The sequence below is a fragment of the Meriones unguiculatus genome, chromosome 17 (genome assembly GCF_030254825.1).
Source record: "Meriones unguiculatus strain TT.TT164.6M chromosome 17, Bangor_MerUng_6.1, whole genome shotgun sequence".
In the NCBI taxonomy this organism is placed as follows: Eukaryota; Metazoa; Chordata; class Mammalia; order Rodentia; family Muridae; genus Meriones; species Meriones unguiculatus.
Window position 1 is genome coordinate 53,815,009 of NC_083364.1, and position 9,057 is coordinate 53,824,065.

General features: G+C 39.0%; 1 non-coding gene across 1 annotated transcript; it reads right to left on the reverse strand.

Moving 5' to 3' along the window:
* Positions 1-7,707: 7,707 nt before the first annotated feature.
* LOC132648907 (U6 spliceosomal RNA) lies at positions 7,708-7,813 on the reverse strand. The gene has a single exon (XR_009587289.1). It is a non-coding gene; the product is annotated as a U6 spliceosomal RNA (small nuclear RNA).
* Positions 7,814-9,057: the final 1,244 nt, after the last annotated feature.

Sequence of the window (9,057 nt, forward strand, 5' to 3'; positions counted from 1 at the left end):
ACTATCGCTTTATTGTATAACTAGTCCACACTGAAATTTTACACTTACTGGTGTATTACTTAAAGTTCTCTAATTAAATGCAAATCATTTTCTTAGGCTTTAAAGTTTAGTCCATAGTACTTAAAGTGGTAAGATGTACCAGGTATTTTTCTCAGCTGTGAGAATGAAGACTAAAGAGAAAGGAGGCCTGAAGGACACAAGTTTGTTCTAAAACACCTAAATCCTGACCAGACATTGATCAGTTCACACTGTGATTAAAGTTCTGGTCTGAGGCTAAGAGCAAAGACATAAAGTAGAATAGAAGAGTTGCAGAGGGGAAGTGGACTGTAACCAGGAGCTATGTCTGTTCACTAGGAACCACTCTGAACCACGCAGACATGCTCTCATTTTATGACTTTTTAAATAAAGGAGATACCAGAGTACAATTTTTATGAACCCCATTTACAAAATATAGGCAGAGTAGAAGAAACTCTTTTAGTTAGAAAAGGACTTCATAATAACAGCAAAAACTACAACTTAATAATCAGTGTAAATCCATGTTAATTAAAAAAATACAGCATTTTTGTCTCAGTTTTTCACCAAAACTAAATGTTAAGACCTTAGTGTTGAAAACACTTTGGTCCCAGGCCTTGAAGAAATCAAGTTAGTACTGGCCAGGAGGTTTCCTTCCTGCTGGCAGGCTTTCAAAGTTCAGAAAGGTGCTGTGCAGCCTGCTGGGTTGCAAAAGTCATCCACAATCTTACCCTGCTGTAAATCCTGTGAAATGCAATAATGTCTAATACAGCAAGCTATGCCCATGGGTACAACAGTGAAATGCATATTATGACGGTGACCAACTGTTTTCTGATTTGATTTAAGTCCCACTCTGAAGGAAAATAGCACAAGCCTGGCACTGTAAATCCTATCACAATCTAGGGCACTCACTGGCCACAGGTGTAAACCTATTATGGTTATTTTGGTAAAGGAACATAGTATCAAACTGTCCTCTACATTAATATCTCTCTGTCTGTAGATTTCAGTCCTCATCAGCTTTCAGTCCTCATCAGAATAGTTTCTTTCTGCGATGGGCAGAAGTTAATACAGGAAAGAACAAAGGTTAAAATGCAAAGAGTAAGTGCCACTGAAATGGTAAATCACAGATATTACATCTCTATCACCTAAAAAGTTCAGGGACCACCTCAGAAAAAGCAGAAAGGCTGAATATAGGAGCAAAGGTTGAGGAGAAAAACAGTGTCCTTCTGGACGGGTCCGGACCACTGCATTCATAAGCCCACAGCAGCTGTGTTTTCTGAGTGAGATCTGTAGAGAATCAAGACATTTAATATCCTCATGCAGAAAAATGAGAGGCTCCTGGGTCCTCTGCCTAACTGAGCTATCAACAGCTGCTGGCTTCTTGGAGAGGTGGGGCTTTTGACCACTGGAAAGTGATCCTTCTCAAATGGATGATTTTATACCAATTTGTATATGAGCACTCCTAACTGGGCTTGGTGGGTTAAAAAAGAAATATGAGGATATGGAGCTTAGAGGTGGAGAGGTAAGGTGGATATGATAGGGGGTAGGAGGATTTGGGGTAAATATAATCAAAGTGCATTGTACAAAATTCTCAAAATATTATTAAGTGTATATTGCTTTAAATTTGAATTCCTTTAAAGAGATTTTTGTATTGTTCTGTTTTTTTTTTTCTTATTTCACTTTTTAAAATTTGAGACAGAATATTACTCTGTAGCCCAAGCTGGCCTGCAACTCTCAATGTAACCCTGGTTGGCTTCGAACTCAAGAATTTCCTATCTCAGCCTTCCAGGTGCTTCCATTTAAACATACGCCACCATAACAGGCTTAGCTTTCCCTTTTAAGGAAAAAAAAATGATTCTTTACTAATTATTTCATGTTTTTTTTCACTTTCCAGGATTTAAAAATGCACAGGCTTAAAAGTATAGGATTAATGAGTTTTTTAAAATGCCACAAGATATTTGTCTAGAGAACTAAAGTCAGACATGGGAGGAACAAATGCTCATTGGGTCTGAGACTCTTTTCCACCAACTAAATCATTGGCTTTAGTAAAGGCTTGGTTTTTTCTTCTTTGAGATGGAAAACATGAAATCTCATTTAATATTATTGTGATCCTGGATGAGTTTTGTTAGTCTGAGTGACTATTTAGTTTGAAATATAATAACTGGCTTCCATAACTATTAAAAAGTGATACTTTCTCTTGCAAAATAATAAGCAAAGCAAAAGACTGTTTGTGATTGCTGCTATCTCCAAGAGTTAACGCCTTTTCTAAAAGAAGAATCCAGCAGGAAACAGGATTGCTGCTCTCCTCATTTGTAGGTTTGAACTTTCCCATGCAGATATAAAAAGAGAAATGATTTGCAATATGTCACTTTCTGTCCCCTTTTCATTTGCATAAGGTCGGAGTACAAGTCTATTATTTTGTTTGATAGTGCGAAAAGTATTTTAATATCCAAAATGCAAATTAATTTGAACAGCTTCATTTATTCTTTAAACCAAACAAACTTTCTTAATAAAGTTAAACTTGATATTTATCTCATTAATACTCCTTTAAATTTGATTTTTTTTGAGTCTTCTTGACTCTCCCTTCCTTGAGCCCTCCCCAAGGGACATAGCCTGGGTCCCACATCCAATGTCTAAGCTTTTCCTCCTGTATCCTTCTCCAGAGTCTAGCCCAGGGAGTTTTTTCTGATCCCCTCCTCTACATGCCTGTCCCAACCTGCCATACTTAGACTAGATCCCACATTCTGTGCCCAGCCTAGGCTGGCTATGCCTGCCTATACTGCAACCAACATCTAGGTTTCTACCAACATCCATCATGCCTACCTCTCAACCACATTTCACATGCTCATCACCCACATTTCACCTTTCTATCCAGTCAGATCCACTTCTACACTCCAGGCTTGAACCAAGAGTCACATTCTGTGCAAAACAGCCCAGTCTCTTCTCTCCATCTGACACCATACCTACCAAGCCATTTGCAATATCTACTCACAATTTACTCACACTTCTTTCCTCTTCCATAATCTGTCCTGTCTATATCAGACTTAGAACTAACAAAGAAAGCCCACATGCCCAAATCTCATCACAAAAATAAAAACTGTATGATAAATAAAGCCAGTAACTTATTGTGATGGTTTGAGTGAGAATGAACACAGGCTTGTATGTTTGAATGCTTGGTCACCAGTTGGTGGAAATGTTTAGGGGAAGATTAGGAGGTTTCAAAAGCCTACACCATCCCCTAATATAATTCTCTCTGTCTCTCATATTTTTTAATTCATTTATTTACTTATTAGTTTATTCACTTTGGATCCCAGCTGTAGCCCCCTCCCTCATCCCCTCCCTCGTCTCCATGCATGCCCCTCCCCAAGCCCACTTATAGGAGAAGTTTTTCTCCCCTTCCATCTGACCCTAATTTATCAGGTATCATCAGGACTGGCTGTATTGTCTTCCTCTGTGGCCTGGTAGGGCTGCTCCTCCCTTGGGGGAGGATGGTGATCAAAGAGCAGACCACTTAGTTCATGTCAGAGACAGTCCCTGTTCCCATTACTGTGTAACTCATTTGGACCCTGAACTGCCATGGGCTACATCTGTGAAGGGGTTCTAGGTTATCTCCATGCATTATCATTGTTTGGAGTATCAGTCTCAGAAAAGACCCTTGTGCCCAGATTTGTTGGTTCTGTTGTTGTCCTTGTAGAGCTCCTGTCCCCCCTCCAGGTCTTTCTATCTCCTGCTTCTTTCATAAGATTCCCTGCACTCTTCCCAAAGTTTGGCTATGTGTCTCAGCATCTGCTTTGATACCCTGATCAGTAGAGTCTTTCAGAGGCCCTCTGTGGTAGGCTTCTGTCCTGTTTCCTGTTTTCTGTTTTCTCCCTCTTCCGATCTCCATCCTCTTTGCCTTTCTGAATGAAGACTGAGCATCTTACCCAGGGTTCTCCTTCTTGCTTAGCTTCTTTAGTTGTACAGATTTTAGTATGATTATCCTATATTATATGTCTAATATCCACTTATAAGTGAGTATATACCATGTTTGTCTTTCTGCTTCTGGGATAGCTCACTCAGGATGATCTTCTCTAGTTCCCATCATTTGCCTGAAATTTTTGGTACATTTACACAATAGGTACATTTACACAATTAACTAATCAGCAGTTAAAAACTAGGAAATCATGAAATTTGCATTCAAATGGTGGGAACTAGAGATCATCCTGAGTGAGGTATCTCATATTTTAAGAAAAGAATCAAGCTCTCAGCTACTGCTTCAGTGTCTTATCTGCCTGTTGATTGTCATGTCCCCTGGTCATAGAATCAGCACTGAAACTGTAGGACTCCCTCCCATAAACTCTTCTATAAGTTGCCTCTGTCATAATGTCTCCTCACAACATTAGAAAAGTAACTGAAACAGATGTTGGTACCAGAGAGTGGGTCATGACCATGAAACACATGTCCATGCTGGTTTTTTTTTTTTTTTTTGAAGGAATGTGGCAAATTTTTGGACTTCAGACTTAGGAAAGCAGTTTAATTCTGGAGGTTAGGTTTGAGGAATCATTTAATAGGATCTTGGAAGACTAATATTTCTATGAGCAATTTGAACGATGAAGGCCATGTCCAAGACGTTTCAGATGAGAAAAATACTAGCAAATGAACTTGAGACCATTCTTATGATATTTTAGCAAAGATTGTTTTTGTCCTTCTTCTAAGAATTCACCTGAGGCTAACCTGAACATTTTGGGCTAATTTCATGGCAGAGGAGATTTCAAGGCAACCTACTATTAACTGGGACTCCTGGCATTAATGATCACTCTTATGAGGGTATACAACGAGAAAGAGCAGACAGGGCAGAAATAATATAAATGTGTAGTTTGAAATACAAAGGATAAAACAGGATCAGATGAATGGGGAGGAGGTCCCCCCTATCAGTGGACTTGGAAAGGGGCACGGTGGAGATGAGGGAGGGAGGGAAGGACTGGGAGGGAATGAGGGAGCAGGACACGGCTGGGATACAGAGTTAATAAAATGTAACTGATAAGAAAAAAATAAAATTCAAAACAAGAAAAAAAAAAAGAAATACAAAGGAGCACCAGGAAATTTGATGTTGGAGCTAAGGCTTATAATGAAAGAAATTCGAGCCCTGATGCAAAATGGAATGAAAGGATTGGTGTCATTAAGGCCAGATCTCACCCAGCTAAGTTTCCTACTTGTTGAAAGAAAAGGCCTAATAAATTATCTCTTCAACATCAACAACAACAAAGAAAGCTTACACAAATATAATTCATGGGGGGAGTATGGTTCCATCCCAATAAAACAGTTTAACTTTGCAACATCAACCATGTGCTTCTAGCTTTAGAGTCATGAAGGAACCAGGAATGAAGAGGCTGTGGAATTTTTTGTCACGGTTAAGGAAACTCTCTGAAGCCGGGTGTGTGGAGAAGTAATTCCTTCACGTGGTTCCAGAGAAGTGCTTGCACAAAGCTGTGAAAGTAAAGTCTGGATTGCAATGAAGATGTGAGGATGTTGGACGTGATGTCTACCTGTCTACCTGGGAGAGCTGCACACAGGAATTGGAACTAGTCCAAGAGAGGAGTGTATTGCAGTCATCAAAGCTGGGAGAATGGAGCCATTTAAGTTATTTGACACGGTGTGGATCTACAGAATTTGGAGTTTGTCAGGTGAACTCACATCAGAATTCTATCAGACTTTCAAAGACCAAAACTATAGCCAAGCCATAAACTATTTAAAAATCGAATCGTTGGGGCCACTCTGAAACTCCTTCAGAGCACATATCTCTGTAATACCATGCATAAATACAACAGAAAAGAGAACCACAATCCAATGTGATACAGACTCAAAATGCTCAATAAAATACTTGCGTACAAATATACAACACAGACATACATCAAAAGATTGTTCATCATGACCAAGTTGGTATACAGGGAACTTTCTACAAATACCAGTAAATAAATGTAATAAATAACAAGAATGAACTTAAAGACAAAAGTCACATGATCATTTCAATAAAAGCAAAAATGTCTTATTTGAAATCCAGTGTACTGTCATGAAAAAAATTTTAGGGAATGTAGGGCTAGAGATAATGTACATCAACATTAAAAAAATTATGTATGAAAAACCCACAGACAACATTTATAATGTAGGATGTTTGTAAATCCTCTAGAATCAATTGTACTGTTGGCATGGTGAAAGTTGAAAATAAATAAGTAAACAGCAATAAAGAAAAGTCTAGTTCCAACACAACACTGATTAAAAATACCAAAAAGAAAAGAAAAAGGAATAAAAGGGGACAAAGAATGCATGCTCACAACAGTGAATATGATTGGGAAGTATATGCGATTTTTAGAACAACGGAGGCTTTGACTTTTAATGATAATGTAGGTGAACTAATATTCTAAAATTGTAGTCATCACCATGAATATGTATAAAACTGTAATAAGATTATTGGTTTTATTTTTGTTTTATCTAAATATTTATTTATAGATTTCCAATAATCCTGACTATTTTTTCCTCAGTGTAAATTCAGTCTACGCTACATGTAGTCATTGACTACACAAAACTCTGTGTGTGCTCTAAGGATCTCTGATTCCAATAAAATGAAAGGTCAATTTTGTTGACAGGTGGATCCATCAAGAAATTGTCTCTCTCTAGCTCCTTTTTTTTTTTCCTAAGCTGGTAAACCAAAGAGTTTTCATTTTTTATTTAATCATTTTGCAGCTTGATACCAGGCCCTTCTGCCCTCTCCTCTCAGCCTCACTCTCATACCCTCCTTCCCCTTCTCCCCTTTCCTTCTCAGAGAAGGGGAGCTTAGGGGTACTAACCCACCCTGGAACCTCAAGTTGAAGCAGGACTAAGTGTATCTTCTCCTGCTGAGGCTGGACAAGGCAACCAATCTAGGGAAAAGGGACCCACATGTTGATCAGCTACATGTGCTACATATGTATAGAGGCCTAGGTTTGGACCATGCAAGCTCTTTGATTGGTGGTTCAGTCTCTGTGAGCCCCCATGGACCCAGTTTTTTTGTGTGTGTGTTTTGTTTTTTTATTCTGTAGGTATTCTTGTAGTGTCTTTGACCCCTCTAGCTCCCTCAATCCTTCCTCCTACTCTTCCACAAACTCCTGGAGTTCAGCCTGTTGTTTGGCTGAACAGATGTCTGCATCTGTTTCTATCAGCTGCTGGGTGAAAGCTTCTTAGAAGACAGTTGTGCTAGACTCCTGTCTGCAAGCATAGCAGACTCCTGTCTGCAAGCATAGCAAAGTATCATTAATAGTGTCAGGAACTGGTTTTCTCCCTTGGGGTGGGTCTCAAGTTGGGTGAGTCATTAGTTTGCTATTCCCTCAATCTCTGCTCCATCTCTATCCCTGCATTTCTTATAGGCAAGACAAATGTTGGGTGAAGGGTTTTATGGGTGGGTTGGTGTCCCCCCTCCCTCCACTGGAAGTCCTTCCTGACTACAGGAGGTGCCAACTTCAGCTTCTATATCTTCCACTGTTAGGAATCTCAGCTAGAGTCACCCCCAGACTCTTGGAGCTTTCTCTGCCCCACAGATGCTCCCCCACCTATTTCCATTCTCTCTCCTAGGCCTCCCTTCCCTCTCCCCTCCCCCACTCTCCCCACACCTGATTACTATCCCTCTCCCATACAGCTCCTTCCTTTCACCTACTTCAGATGACTATTTTATTTTCTCTTTTGAAAAATATGTAACCACTTTATGAATTTGCATGTCATTTTTGTGCAGTGGCCATGGTAATTTTTTTCTGTATTATTCTAATATTAGTGCAAATGTTGAAGTGAGCACAATAAATTGTGTTTTAAGGTGACATATGCTATCATGACTTTTATCTTAGTATTAATTTAGAGCATATGAATATGTTTATATAACTTTAACCTATTATTTATTCATTATTTTTCACTGTTATACATAAGAATAGGAGGACCTCCCTATCAGTGGACTTAGAGAGGGGCAGGGAAGAGATGAGGGAGGGAGGGTTGAATTGGGAGGGAATGAAGGCATGGGCTACAGCTGGTATACAAAGCAAATAAACTGCAACTAATATAAAAATAATATAATAATAATGAAAAGATAAAAAAGAATAATTAGGAAAGTATTAAATTTTGGTGTATCATACTAACTAATGTGGTATAGTTTAAGTGGTTCCCATATTTTAATACTTAAACCAGGCAACAATACACAATGGAATGTAAAACAAATCATTCCTGTCATTTATCTTGCAAATAAAATTTTATTGGTCCAAACTGTGTCTTCTAGTTGATGTTAATTCCTATAGCTACTTCCTTAATGAAACAAATAAGTAAAATAATCATTCTCACAGCAATATTTAGGCATTTAGGTGACATTATTTAATTTATAGTCCCAATTAGCACACTCATATCTACATTACTGTGATAGAACTCTGTAGTCTTTGTCCCCAGTGGGTTTGATCATTGTTATGCCCTTCCTCATCAAAATCCATAAACAACAAGTCAGTGCTAACTCACGGCTCACCTTTTAGAGCCCAGCTTATCTGAGGGACTTTTGGCAACAGAGGTAGAATGAAGAGGAATCCAGCCCTCTCCACCCGAAGGCTCAGAGAACATCATGACAAAGGAAGGAAAGAGAATGTAAAAACTTGAGCAGGAGTAGTGGCATAACATGAACATGTCTGCTGTACACATGAACACCTAGTAGCCATGGCTACCTACACAGGCCAGTTAAACATTCCAGCATGGAGCTTCTGAGGGGCCACCCTGAATGAGGAGCTATTGGCAGTTGATGGCTGAAAAGAAAAGAGGCAGTTTTCTTTAGGATCGTGACCCTCCACAGGCGAATTTCTGATATTCCAATGAATGATCTCATGTCCATGGGCATATAGCAGTGCTAATCACGGAAACCAAATGAATACATAAATTATAGAAAGGATGACATTAAGTTAGGGATAATATGTGATGGGGTTTCTGGAGGCATTTGAGGGGAGAGTGAAAGATGGAAATGTCCAAGATACATTGTATACATGTATAAAGATTTCAAGGAATAAATGAAAG